At 28.4% G+C, this 16,090-nt stretch overlaps 2 protein-coding genes across 5 annotated transcripts in view; one reads left to right on the top strand and one right to left on the bottom strand.

The window, feature by feature from the left end:
- Positions 1–16,090, bottom strand: part of LOC132918247 (semaphorin-2A) — a 355,196-nt gene that overhangs the window by 315,730 nt on the left and 23,376 nt on the right. For 2 of the 4 annotated variants that reach the window (XM_060979388.1, XM_060979386.1), the window contains exon 2: positions 2,041–2,068. The exons of the other annotated variants lie outside the window; for them this stretch is intronic. The gene's annotated coding sequence lies outside the window, so the exon portion shown is untranslated. The remainder of the gene's footprint in view (positions 1–2,040; positions 2,069–16,090) is intronic. 4 annotated transcript variants of the gene reach the window in all.
- LOC132918246 (myogenesis-regulating glycosidase) overlaps positions 1–16,090 on the top strand; it is a 91,382-nt gene that overhangs the window by 23,067 nt on the left and 52,225 nt on the right. The window lies entirely within an intron of this gene.

The raw sequence follows: 16,090 nt of genomic DNA on the forward strand, positions 1-16,090 counted from the left end.
AAATTTAATTAGATTGAGTATAGTAGATTATAATATTATCACTGTTATTGCGAAGAGTTTTAGACACTGATTTTTAAATTTTAATTAATGACTCAAATACTTAATATACTTACTGAAGAAAAGAGTAAAAAAAAAAGTAATAATGTTATTTTTTTAGTAGCAACATTTTTTTTATACAAAATATCATGACGAAACCATTTCAACAACCTAAAAGTCAGTTTTTAAGTTTCAGCAATTTATAAAGTCATGATATTAATTGATTTTTAAAATAATGTATGCTTTTCCTTTATATAATATGAATTTTAATTTGAGGATTCCATTCAAAATGATGGTTGAAAAGGTCAATTCATTTTATCGTATTATTTTTATTAAAAAACAATGTTTTTATATTAATTATTCAATGATTCTCAAAGTAATTTATGTGCCAGTAAATTTAATATATGACTTGCTTTTAAATAACAATACGATATTTAATTTGAGAGCGATTTTTTTTTACAGAAACAAAATTCCAATCAATGTCTACTAATGTAAAAAGTACGTATTAAAAATAAAACAATATTTTACATTCGGGTATTAAGGTTTGTTAATTGGAAATAAATATTAAATGTGCGTCATACTATTTTTTTTTTAGATTTTTAATTTAATTGGTTTTAAAAAATACTTAAACATTATATATTCATGTTCATGAATTTTTTACCAAGTAAAAACAATTTAGTGCACATACGTAAATAAAACGTCTCACTAATATAATAAACTAACCCATTTAAGTTATGATTTAAACATAGCCAAAATAATATTAAGTTCAAGAAAATAATTTAAAACTATTCGTAGACTTCCTTATCCTCGGTTATTCATCTTGTTTCTTCTCTACCGAATCGTGAAATGTATTTGTATGTATGTGTATATATTTATGCAATATACATAGGGAACATAATTTATGTGTTTTGTTCGTGATCTCAACCATAATACCACCGCCGCTCTCTTTCTTTTAAAACGAAACGCAAACAACACGTTTTTTGGACAGAACACGACCGTGCAGTACATAATATACTAGACCATAATGTTTGATGGAGTTTTAGAGACTGTGACCAGTTTAAGGGAACGACCGTGAACCTTTGGGGTGATATGTATATAATAATAAATCCCGAATTACCATCGTCCTAGACGTTGGACTATAGGAAGGGTGAACAATCATGGGCCACTACGATGGTAGGGGGGGCCGGATACGTTTCTCGCCGGACCCGCCACTACTACTACCGCGATCGTCCGAGTACATAAAAGGTCAAACAGGCGCAAAAAGTAAAGGATATAGGGTGGGAAAAGTGAACAGGAACTACGGCACTTTAAATCCCAACAAATAAGAGGTGGAGAGGGAGACACATACCGATTTATATTGCCTAGAGGCCTTTTTCTTCGTCACCGCCAACTCTGTTGTACTTATCATAAAGGCGCGCGCGGATATCCGACACGACGGCTAATGTATTCAACTGAAAGAAAAAAGAAATTCGGAGATTTTTTTCTTTTTATTTCCCTTCGTCAAAGCACCTACCTCGACAAAAAGGATATATTTATGTTTTAAGTGACTTTAAAGGTGATTTTTTTCTCGTACTTATAGATATATTCCTTTACCTTTCCAATCCAACTTTTTAAACCTATTGTTTCCATCATTAATGATTTTGGTGAGCATTGTTCGTGGAAAAATAGTATTTCTTAAAAGCTAATAAAATAAATTATTTTAAGATTTATCGCTTATCACAATACCTTTAATTTTTTTAAATATATTTAATTTTTAACAAATTATTCGTTTGCGAACTTTTGCAAAAATCGATTTAGGCTCACGAAGTAGTATAATCAGTCATAATACAATTTACTTTAAATTTATATTCATACATTTAAAAAAAGCGTTTTTATTCATGGATATATTATAAACGAAAGACGGTTTGAATAAATGAAAAATAAAACCTATAGGCAATAGTAAATACTTCCAGAATACATTTGGCGATGCATTTTTTTTACGAATATTAGTAGATAGATACTCACAAATTAATGGTAGTTCCGGAAAAATTACCTGAAAAAAAAATAAACATTAAATAATCATAACCTTTAAATAGATCAACTAGATTAGCTAATAAATGACAATAAATAAAATATCTATTCTAATCAATTTAAAAAATAAAGAGAAAGAACAGAAGTTAATCATTAGACATTCATAATAATATATAATTACTGAAAAAATGTTTATATTAGACAAGTAGTTATTCATGTTTTATTTTAAATTTATTAATCTAATAACTAATTAATAAATCGATTAAATTATTGATTGTTCGTTAAATAAATTGTAATGTTATATAATAACGGTAGTAATTATTTCAATTATAAATTATATAATATATTATTTTCTAATTTCTTTAATTATAATTTAATTATTATAATTAATCACAGACACTTAATAATTAATTATTACTAATAAGTAATAACGGTCACGATGAATCGGAAACATTACATATTTGTTTTCCTATACATAATAAGAGAACATCCGATTATGTACGTTTATACGGTAGTTTTTCGCTAAGAAAATTTTCGTCGATACATACAAAATGAGTTATAATACATCGGAAACAGCGAAAAGCTAACGATGACGTGGTGAGTAGTTGTGGGGAGAAACCAATATGGTTTTGATGTGGTAGTTTGGCTTGGGACAGCGGGGTATCTCCCTTCGGAAGATCAGCCGGGTCTAAAAAGCGAACGTCATGACATTCGAACCCACACAGCCCCTTCGGGTATTACCAAAGGATAAAAAGTGCAAAAGAGTTTAGAGGAAAAATATTCGATATAAAAGTTCAGCGGTGGTGTCGTAAATCATGAAGTATCGTGACTAAATAGACGTTTGCGCCGTGTGAAGCCCGAAAACGGCACTACAGCCGTGGTATATGGCGGCGGTAAAATATTGCTGGCGAGATAATGGGAAATGTTTTGACACACGAGTTCTGCGGGGATGATAAATCTGAGTTAAAGTTAAAATTTGTGTCAGGTAAAATTTGTTCTCCCCACCCACGCGTAACGTGCACAGCAGTCAATGTAATTGATACTGAGATTATGCGGTCGGTTCTAGATAACAAACAACCAGTATACCTTTACTTTCGTATTATTTATGGAAAAATATTTATTCATAAAAAAAAAAATTATGCAGGCATCGATGAACGCAATCTCGAATCCAACATAATAATATAAAATATAATAAATATCTTCAATTCGAAAGATTTGGCTAACAGCGTGTAAGATCTGTATCGATGTATCCAGTATTCGGTTAACATAATATTATTATACGTAACGTTAAAGGATATAATACCGGTCCTGCACAATTTTGTCGTGATTTCATATTACCAGTGTAGTACGAATATCCCTTGTTGCCTTTTATTCACTGAAGTACAAAAATGCAGTTATATTGGTGATTTAATAAATTTAAAGAGCAATTAATTAATACTTAGCATTAATAGTATATAATAATATTATATTATAATTATGCATTTTATAATATACATATAGTTATGAATGTTTTATGTTTCAAGAAAGTTAAGTATAATAATATGGTGACGTTAGGAAAGAGTTAAGCGATTATTATTAACATACAATAAAACGACTATCACGTCAAAACCCGTATGAAATATTCATTGTTTGACGGGGAAACGTACTTGACAATTAAGTAGAATCCGATACAGAACTAAAAAAATAAAAACATTTATTTATTTGAGTATATTTCGTGATATTGCAATGTGTCATGCGTGTGTTTTGGATAAAGAATGACATATTTTGATGGATCTTATGAGATTTTCGTCGTCTTCTCAGAAAATACAAGTTATTTTATTTTTTGACAAAAACCTTTGTCATATTACTATAATAGAACAGGTCTTATCTTCGTGATTCAGGCGGCGCCTCCCAAATCGGACGAGTCCAGTAGTTGTCGTTTACTACAAAATAACCAATTGCAGTCGAACCACGACACCGCGTGTGTTTGTGCACTTTTTGATAAATGCCCCGTACAACAATATACACATCAAACTTATTTATTTACTGCGATATTGTGAAATATAATATTTATTTGCTTTTTTTCTGAAAATCCCGTCGGCACGGCTTTTGTATTAATGCCGGGATTATTTTTGCATAAAAACTAAAGCGACCATGATAATTATTGCTATACATCCTGGTAAAGCTACGCTCCGTTGTTATGTTAGTTATTATAATATAGTTTTTTTTTTTTAGTTAAATGTATACATTTTTATATTGCTGTTTTTCCATGCATGTAGAACAGGGCCATTTCAGCCCCGCAGGAGGGATGACTATAAATTAACGAGGATTTCGCTGGGCTCGTTCCCATTCAATTTTCTAAAACGCAACGCCCCCCCGTTAGTGTCAGTGTCTCTTTGTTTTATTATTATTTTCGCTTTATATATACCACACATATATCTAATATGTATAAATTATACGTATACTTTATTCGCGTTATTTTACAACCATAGTGACCTTTTTCTGCATTATATATTAACACTGTATTCGAAAACGCTTGATAGTATGAAGTCTATAAATATGATTTAATCGATCTTCGCTATCACAACTCGAGCGCATACAGATTATTTTATAATCCCTCAAAATATTACTGTAAAATATATGAAAGGTTAGTGAAAAAATGTATGAAACAAATCGGTATTGAAATTCTAATAAAAATGAATACAACTTGCCTCTTTTAAGAATTATTTGTGATGACTGAAAACTATAGATATTTAAATTCAGTTTAAAAACTTTATTTTTTTCGACATAGGCAAAAAAAGACAGACGTTCACGTTCAGCTTTCATCTTTTCACTCTTATAAGTGCTTACAAAACCACCAAACATTCACAGAAGCACTGATCAAATTAGGTCCGAATCGTCAACTAACTAATTTTTTCTCATCAGCTCGTGCCACAACCATTCGAAATCTGGAGACAGAAACGCCGGCTATCTGAAATCTAGTATTATAATGTGAAATGGTACAACTTTTTTGTGGTATAAATAAAATTAAAAATAACTACATAATATCATATCGATAATATTGTATACAGATGATTTATAACTGTCAGATAAATTATACGTTTTTTAATGAACACGTTTAATAAAAAAAAAAACCAACAAATTAAAACAAAATTGGAATTTTCTATTCAAATAATTATTGATTCGCAGTATAATTAAAAAAGGGTTAAAGCATAATACAAGCAAAAATCGTACTATGAATTTTAAAGTGTTTATAATTAGTAGATTAAACTTGTAATGGCTTTAACCCTTTAAAATATTTATTGCCCAATGGTATAACGATTTAAACTTTAAAACCAATATATTGTGAAGGTAAAATTACAAAACATTATTTTACATGTTGCCTTCATGTAAAACTAAATTTAAAAAAAATGTTTTATTAACACCTAGAGTATACTCAATGGGATACTATTTATTACATTTAATTTAAATATATATACAAAGAACAAAACCACTGGTATATTTAGCATGTTCTTGATAAATACTTGGGATATTGATCATAGTCAATTAACAACAGAGAATATTGTATCCAGCTTTCTATACAAAACTTTTCTCAATTTAGGAAGTCTTTGAACATTGATAAATGAGATGATATGATAACTTGGTATTTTATGGTTCGTTACTTTGATTATATGTAATGCGTGATATATTTATTTAATCACTTTGGTATAGTTTATAATGTATTTGAAAATAATAGTTTTTTTTTTACGTACTCCTATAATCTGTTAAGTAACTGTATTCGTATAAATTAAATTCAGTAATTTAGATAACAACTCAAACAATAACAAATATAATATAAACTAATATGTTAGAGATATATAATACTACATCCACCGATTATTCCTAAGTACGAGATACTATAGGATACACTTCATTGACATTTAATTCTGCCCAAAATATCTTGGTATAGTGTTTACTCAACAAAGCTAAGTGTAAAATCAAATACAAATCAACTAGAAATAGATACAAAACACAAACATATGTAGTAAAGCTAACATTTTGTATAATAATGGTAGTAACAATTCATTGTTTAATTCGTTTTAAGCAATTTTAACTTAAAGTTATGTGTTTGTGAACTGATAATCGTGATTAATCCAAAACTCAATGATTATTTCACACGAAATCAAATAAGCGCAACTCAAAACGTATCCACATGTTATAATATGTAGTACCTTGTTTATCAATAAATAGTAATCAAATTTAACTGAATATCAATGGTTTTTATTGTAACTCGAATTGCATTGCATTAGTTGTTAGTCAATCAACATAAGATTGAATGTAAATAATTGTATTACAATATTCAATAGTTTTATTGTAATTGCGCATAAGCTATATCACTAATATAATTACTAATAAATTATCATTCACATTGAAATTGTTATGGCCTTATGCCCTTATTAGCAATACACCAAACATAATATTATAACAAAATTCTGCAAATCCAAGTGCGGATCATTTATTTCGAGTAAAAATGTTAGTTAGTAAGGTAAGTAAGCTATTTTTTAAATAATTAAATATTACATAATATAATTTATTTTGTAAATATAAAATTTAGTACATTTTTCACCAAAAAAAAAAAATACATATGTGTATTATATACAAACACTATATTTTTGATTGTCTAATATGTTAAAATAAATATACTGAATAATTCAATTTTAATAACTATTGGTATTTTATTAATACCGTTTATTCTTAAAATTCGTGAAAATAAGGTTTCCTTGTATAATCAATGTAAAATACAACAATCGATAAACATAAAAATATTTTGTGAAAACAGTTTTAAACTATATAATAGATTATGTACTAATTAAAATATATTATCATAAGAATGTAATATTTGTTATTCTGTTATAAATGTATTATTTGTACATCCTATTACATTTTTACTCGACTACAACAATTACTTGAAGGTATGAGTTTAATAACAACTAACGTATAGTTTTAAGACAAACCAATATTAAATTAATTGAATGATTCATAATACACATTTGTAATATGTAAGAACTATATTTGATTTATTTTATGTAAATAGAAATAGTTTAATCAAGCAATATGAAATACATACGTCATACTTAAATATATATTAACTGTTATAATAAGTATGATGGGTTAATGCGATTCGATTAATATATTATACTATAATATTATCCGACCGACGCGCCCTCGATCAAAATAATAATACAATATCTCCCCGTCGATTTTACAGTGTCGTTTTAGAAACCCCGCGGGAACGATTTCTGACACCGAATTATAACCATCTGCTCGCAGTGTTCATTATTAGACCAGTCGTACATAGTTTAAAACAAAAAACACTGCTGTCGTACTCGAATAGGTGATTTAAATCCCGACATAATATTCTGCGCGACGTCAGCAAATTCGGTGTATGCACGTCGGAGCATCTGTTCGCGTTTCCGATTGAGGACGGCGGAATCGTGGGGTCTGTTGGGCGTAAATGTATATTATTTTTTTTTTCCTCTTTACTTCGTCAGACCGGAGTAAATCTCTCAAACGGCTTGTGGTGGCCAAAAACTACATAAACAAGCCGACAGGAACAATGGCTGGAATCGGTGTCGCTCTTAAAACGGTTTTCGTCGCCACCGACGAAAGTGCAGCAACGTCCCGGGGGAACGACCACGGTGGGCTTGCCAAGTGCTATCGTTTATCTGCACTAGCCGTTGATGTCGCGGGGACGCTAACAACAAACGCGGTTAATGTGCTGTTTGGCATTCCAATGGCGAATGCTGCGACGAAAGAGGAAGCTCGAAAACCCCGGACATTTTTCACAAAACACAAAATGGAAACCATTCATTTCCGAGCCGGAGTTCTTGCGTTTAACACGGATCGCCGCGGACTTCTGCGTTATATTATGGGGTAGGGTAGGGTAGGGTGACCTCAGCAAAAGCGGGAAGGGAGACAGGAGGATTAACGTGGAGGTACTTCGATGTGGGTAAATAACACGCTGTTTAATGTGATACATCTATACGAGTACTGCAACAGTAGTGCAAGTCGTATAATATGCTTACGCCGTATCCTATATAGCAAGATAAAAATGTTGTTATTCACCGTGAGTTTAATAATACTGGTGGTTTACTGCTTCAAGACGAATATGTAATAATATTATGTTATGTCGATGCAATGTACACAACGACGAATTTTATATAGAGCACATTGTTCCTCAAAGTGCTGATAACTACATTTTAAATCCTATAAATTGTGATTCACACGTTTGTAATATTATATTCACGAAGAGCAAACGTTTTTGTAAAAAATGTATATATTAATACTTATTGCGTAGAGTTAACTATAAATCGATTATCTGCAAAATTATTTTCGGCCTATAACAGTGGTTTATTGGTTAATACTTATATAATACACAATTGGCTAATTTATCTGTATTATGTCTTTTTAAGTAGGTAAATAATGATAATAATTATTATAATATTAAACTAATTAGTAACTATAATAATATAAATTAATTTATATATATATATTTAATTGATTTTTTTATTTGACGGTGACTTTTATTCAAGTAAAGTTATACGTATTTATTCTATAAAAATATGAAAAACTAAAGAAATAATATCTTATAAATAAAGTAATGAATTTTACTGAGAAATGCGTTGTTAAGATTATATATTTCAAAGTTTTAATACGATAAAAGTTTTTTAAATATGTTAAAAAATGTATAAAAATGTGTTTACTACCATAAACTTTGACCTAAATAAGCATTATGGTGATTGTACTGTTTTTTAAGCAAATTTAATGAAAAAAAAATGGTTTTTGAATAAATAATTAAAATATTCTTTAGTATTTAAGTAATCGTGAAACGTTAAATCCATAGACAAATATTTAGTTATTTAGATACTTGATAATCTCTAAATCATTCATAATAGATACTTATTGCTAAAGTCAAATAAATTCTGTGTAACAACAGAAAATGAATAATTGTATAGATCTAACCCAAAACACTTTGTCCAAACACTCAAAACAAATATTATGCAAATCCATGAAGTCCCAAACCTACTTAATATGTTAAGGACTTTCTTACTCCTATACCAAATCCATTGGTCCATTAAGCAACATTTTATTATTATCAATATTTTTCTTTTAAATGCCATATTCTAAACAATATAACATTAACATAATATTATTGACTAGTTTTGCTAAAAATTGACGATTTGACATTTAAATCACATTTCAAAATGTAAGACGATATAAACAAAATAATGCAGTATAAATTTAAACACATTTTGTAAAAATAAGTACTTCAAACAGTTTTCTTGAAAAACAAATGGAAAATATAAAATGTATGAGTGGAGACCAAACACATTAAATATATAAAACAAAAGATATGTTTTTGAGAGTTCGTTTATATCTTTAGAAATCTAGTTGGTGTATTAAACGTCCTTTTAAACAAACGATCAAACCCATAGACAATAGACATACTTACACCACACGAATGCATTAGATACGAAAACGTAAATAATTGACGCTCTGTTTTTTACGATAAAATTGTATTTGGATAGAAATCGACTGTGTATATCTTGGAAAAAAATAAGGTAAAAGTCATCCTTATGTAATAAATCGCATGTTATTCTGACTACACATTTTGATAGGCACTTTATTTTCAGCTACGGTCAAAAAGTTATGAGAAAAAATAAAACGCTACCGTAGTCGAACAATTTTCTTCAGACATTATTTTTTTTTTTTTTTACATAGGGGAATTTTATGACTTCCTATAAATTTCCCCCTGTAGAGATTTTATGATTTGGTGGACACCTTAGTGAAAACTTAGGCTTTTCTCTGCGTGAAATTTTCACACCCCTTATTTTTTTTATTATTATTATTATTATTTTTTTTTTTTTTTATGATAATGCAGTGTAACTCTGCGGGATAGTGCGCCCTTATGTAATTTTGTCGAACCCCTTGGTAAAAAAATCCAGATCAAATCCTGAAATTAGTATTGAAAAACTTAAGCTGATTATCGATATACGGCAACACATTTTTCATCCGCGTCTGTCCTATTTAGAAAGGGGTTTCGACCCTCGAGGTGTGAAATATCATAACCAGTCGGCATAATCGAGAAGGGTATACGATTGACGAAGTCCCCTAGGTCGGATTACCACCCCCTTCACACCGTTTTTCGAAATTTGATTTTGTCACGTTCACGAATGATCCCAATATTTCTCTTACTTATTTCTAAGAAACGTGTTGAAAAGAAAACGAATCAAATATTTCACAGATGAGCTCTCGATATATGTAAGTAGATGATTATTATTAACAAATATGACATATTACACTTATAACGTATTTTATATATTTTTTTAAAAAATTTTTTTGATCAAATATGTTTTATACATTTTTATATTATCGTTTAGGCATGAAAATAACGTAATATAGACAATTTATTGATTTTATTAGAATTATAACGTTATAATAACTAATAAAATTACCACTCAGCACTCTCAACAATAATAATCATTAAGCATGTTTTTTAAATTGTAAATTATTCATTTAATATTACTTTTAAGTCAATAATAATTTAGTAATTATACACACATTAAGAGAGTGTCGTCAAATATAAAGATAATTAATCACACAAACTTCTGTGATTAAATTATTTTAAAAAAGTTATTAATTATACTATCAAGATGATTCTAATGCATAATCTTATTTTTAAATTCGGTAAGCCTCTCTTAATTGTTGTTTTTAATGAATATTTAATTTAATTTATAAATAAATCATAAACTAACAATAACTGTAACTTTAAAATTCAAATATTCGCGATCAATCGTCTAATTATTTTGAATTTACATTTTTATTTAAATATAAAATATTGTTATACACTTTTGTACCCGATGATGATTTATAGTCATCATTAAATAATTTAAAAATCAAAACTATGAAAATTATTATATTGTTTTGGGAGACAATAAAATACATTAGATAATACTTTTTACGGTACGATGTATTCGTACAACAAAACAGTCTTTGCAACATTTCGTATTGATTGAGCCAACTCTAAATGCTCGAAGAAAATGGTTTTCGAAACAATACAATAATTTCTAGCGTGTATGTGGCAAATGAAAATCCTTTAAACCGCAGTCTGGTTGAACGCTCTTACTTCGTAAACAATAATTTTAAAACAAATACGCACTTTGATTATCGTAGTTTGTTCCGACCCTTCGTAACTCATAAACAACAGCAAGAAAATGAGGTCAAAAATGTATATTACAATTTTAAAGTAGACATATTTTTTTTTTTTTAATTTAACACCAACAAAAGCATTGCCATGGTTGGATATTTTCGGTCGCTATTTACTCTACCCGGAGATTATATTTACTTATCTTTTTTACTCGGCTTCCCGACAATACTTCCTAGTAGATATTCAAACTATCGATTCCGGAATGCAGTGGCGTACTGCCAAACACGTTCTCAAAAACGGTTTTAATAAAACAATAACATGCGTGAATTGGGCATTTGCGGAATGTTTGGAACTTGGAACCAATTCTACCAAAAACCCTCACAATCCGCTGAATCCGATCACCCTTTTCAGCTTTTACCAGTTTTTAGCTATATCGTACAAACACGAAGGGCTTTGGTAGTTTTATTATATTATTTTGTAGATAAATTAAAATAAATATGATAATGTTATGCGTTATATAAACGTATATAAAATATTATAATACACATGGATATGACATTGTGAGTATAAATACCATTAATTACGCTTTACTTGACAATTTTGTAGTACACAAACTCTAAACTAAGCAAATATTTAATATTAAAAAAATGAATAAATATATATCAAAACTATATACACTAAGCCAGTATAATAATATTTTCTATTCATATGTGTATTGTAATTGAAACCTATGCGAAGCTATTCACATATTAATGATTATCCATAGTACGCGTAAGTCTTACACCAACTACTACTTACTATTACACAAAAATCAATTTAAGCTCGATTTAACTCCTCTGCTATGAGTCGTTATTTAACTATATTTTATTTTATTACTGATACAAGTGACAAACCATTGTAAACGTTTTCCAGAGTTTACACAACAATTCTTGTATTTATTAGTTGTCTTACAATGGTCATCGCAAAAAGCGCCGTCTCGTGTTTTCGCGAATAATTAATATTAAATATTATAGTTTTATGTGATTTAACGATAATTAATTAACAGCTAATAGTCATAAAAAAACCGCTGTTTTTTTCGTTTAACTTCATGCACATAGATATCTGTATTTGCCACAACGAGAAATTGCAGTTTATAAGACCAAGTGGAATACGTCAACGAACATTTAAAGTGAGTATAATCATCCCGTAACTTCATTGTGAAACTGGATATACATGCGTATAACAGAAGAAAAATAATTCAATTGCAAGAATAGATATAGACTAATCACTATCATTAAATAATATTTATATTCGAACAATTCACAACGTATGAAGTTGAAATCCAATCATACACAGGTAATACATTTTACATTTTTACATTTTTTACTTTATTTTCTTAATTCAATAAATATAATGATATCGGTAGTAATAATGTCAACTATTTTATTTATTCTTAAACGTACTAATTAAATATAAATTTAAACCATAGAAATATAATAATTTATTAATATATATATAGACTCCAAACGTATAATATAAGTAAAACATACAAATCGTGAAATATATTTAATTTTTCTTAAGTTTTGCATACAAAACAATAACATTTATGTAAGTATATTAAATCTAATAAACACACATAAGTAAACTACCGCATGGTTAAACAGTATAAATTTTAAAATGGTAATAAAACCAAAAAAAAAAACTAATAGTACAATTCGAAAAAGACGAATATAATACAATTAAATGGACATTTTTTCGGAAAAATGTAAGACATCTGAATCATACTGAAATTTAAAATTAAAATGTTTTAAATTAATTTTAAAAAGAGCCATCAACCAGCCTGACATAACAAAAGATTTTCAAAAATTTATTTACACTTTTTCACATAATTATACAAAATTCCGTTAACGAAGAATGTGTAATTTACACTTTAAAAGTATAATTTACATAAAGATAAATAATCGTCTAGTGTAGGCGATGACTAATATGTAATGAAAATAATGAATAGTGTGCTTATCCATTATGTAAATTCAAAAAACAATTAAGCGTTCAAAATAAGATTAGTCATATCTTGCAGTTATTGCATAATGTAAATATTATGTATACCAAGTCTGAATAATCGTTATACGTAGCGTTCAAAATTATCTAAGAAATATGAGAAAATATCTGCAAGCTCTAAGAAAATTTGCAAACATATAATATAATTTTGAAAAATAAATTTAAAGCATATTTTTATTTATATAAAATATTATATACTTACCTAATATATTGAATATATATATACTTATATTTCAGATTTTATAGTTTATATACAGATACTTAAACGAGCTACATACTTTATAAGTAATTTATATATTAGAGAGATATATTACTTTGAAATGTATTTAGGTACTTCTCCTTTTTTTATGTTTATTGATTATGAACAATAACCCGTTTACATTATGAACATCAATAGCTAAGAAATCCAGGCGGGACCTGTAGCTGATTCGTTACGTTTTACATACACTTCACTCAGCCACCCCTTTTGATCGCATTTGTGTCTCAAAGAAGAATCATATAATCGTATTAAACATCTCGACATAACCCTATATAATAATACATGTGGCGAAATATACAATATACATGCATATAAGTGCATGTGGTTATTATTAATTTGGCCAATGAAAACGAATGTTGGAGCAAACTGAGAACATCGTAGTGGCGGCGGCCTACAACCATGGCAGGATCTCAGACTAATTCATAAACTTTGCCGTGTCTATTTTATATGCTAACGAATTCATTATGGTAATGAAGTTTTCCAAGTACGTATCGTTGCTCGTCGTCTTCTCCTTTTATAAACTGCCGACGCTGAAGCCACCACTATCGCCGTCCGAATACGCGAGAGGGCAAGTCCGGACAGATATATTCGATCTTTACGGTCTAAAATAAAACAGTTCGAAAAGTTTTCGGAACACCGTCACATCACATAGGCTAAAACCCTATTTTGTTATTTGGTACTCGTACGCGATCACCCATAAAATGTCGTTTTTACATACACTATACGTGTGTATTGAAATGAAAAGCTGAAAACGGGGAGAATATTAAAATGCACATTCCTGATTCCTGAAACGACCGTCAATATGTATATATACTAGGTTTATATAATATATATATTTAAATTTACGGGAGAGAGAGAGAGAGAGAGAGAGAGAGAGAGAGAGATAGAGAAAGACACGGGGAGTGAGAAAGAGGACGTTTTATGTACGCCACTGCAGCAGGACGATTTAATTAATACTGCCATAAACCACGGGTGGCAGTGGCGAATATATTTAACGTGAAAACCCGGCCGAGTGCAAAACCAACAGTTCATTAGTCGTAGAAACAGTGACCGCTGTCGAAGTATTCGTGTACTAACCGTATGGTTGCCCATGGTAGCGGCCTATCCTGTCATAATAATATTATTTATATAAATATATATTATAGATGCATGTATATTCATATTGTTATACGGTTCGACGTCAAAATATAGTGTGTGTTGGGGTAAATAATACTAAGCCTAATGATCGCAAAGTTTGATATTTCATGTCAACTTCAATTATATTTACATATTATGAGTCCTACTTAGAACCATAAAAGAATGACCTCAAGACAACTTGACGTTAATATTCCCTCGTCTTTATACATTCAACGAATAAACCGATTTGCCATTGACAATATTACAATATGGTTCTATGCCAAAGATAATATTAAAACGCTATTTATTGTCACTTGAATACAATAATTGGAATAATACATTCAATAAACATTAATATATATATATATAATATAGATAGCTACGTATAAGTAAATTACAGCTGTTAATGTCAAAAAAACATTGTAAGTGTATAAAAATGAATTCAAATGTTTTTTTTTTCTAAGATTTGTTTGATATATGCAATGAATATTATAATCACCTTACTTTACAAACTTAAAACATTCACTCACACACACACACACACACACACACACACACACACACACACACACACACCACTATATCATAGTGCATACCTAAAAGAATACTATATATCTAATATAATAATATAATAATAAAAATAAAATAATACATTTGTTGCATTTTAAAATATTTCTGAAGTTTTAAGTTTCGTACTACGTATGATATATACATTCACAGACGACTGTTCATTTTTAAATTATTTGAGCTAAAATAAATGTTACTAATTTTTATAAAAATATTTCAATGTTATTTTAGAAAAATCCCAGGAAAAAAAATGTTTGATAATTATCTTATTCGTGAAATAATCGCATTTATTAAAAATGTTTAAAAGTTCCAAAAATATTATTTATACACACAATATACGAATCAAATATTTATCACACATATAACTCTACATCAATAGTATTTAGTAATAAATTAATTGGAATCAATAAATTAACAGTGTAATTACTAACTAATCTAACATAACATTAATTGTATACCCAAAAAAATGTAGAATATTTTATTCAATACCTATTTTATAATAAATGCATTATTCAATTTTATTATTATTATAAGCTTGTTGACCAAAATTAAAACATTACAAATTATGTTTTGCATTAACAATACACTATACTAATTTAAGTTTATCATAAATATTGAAAAGTAATAAAAGTAATCACAAAAATAAAATTAATTTCATAAAACGTTGTAGAAATGTGATTATCTATAACTTTTTTTTTCTCATTAAAACTATACGATTTCGATTAATTAAATATTAAAATAATTAATGTATTATAATATATATTTTTAAAGTATAAAAATATAATTTTATTCATAGATAATAATAGTTATATCATAAGTATTTTAATATTTTAATATTTACAGTTTAAATAACTAAGTACACAATAAAATAATTTTAAAAATAATGTCTAAAGGCACCT

The sequence above is a fragment of the Rhopalosiphum padi genome, chromosome 1 (assembly GCF_020882245.1).
Source record: "Rhopalosiphum padi isolate XX-2018 chromosome 1, ASM2088224v1, whole genome shotgun sequence".
Classification (NCBI taxonomy): Eukaryota; Metazoa; Arthropoda; class Insecta; order Hemiptera; family Aphididae; genus Rhopalosiphum; species Rhopalosiphum padi.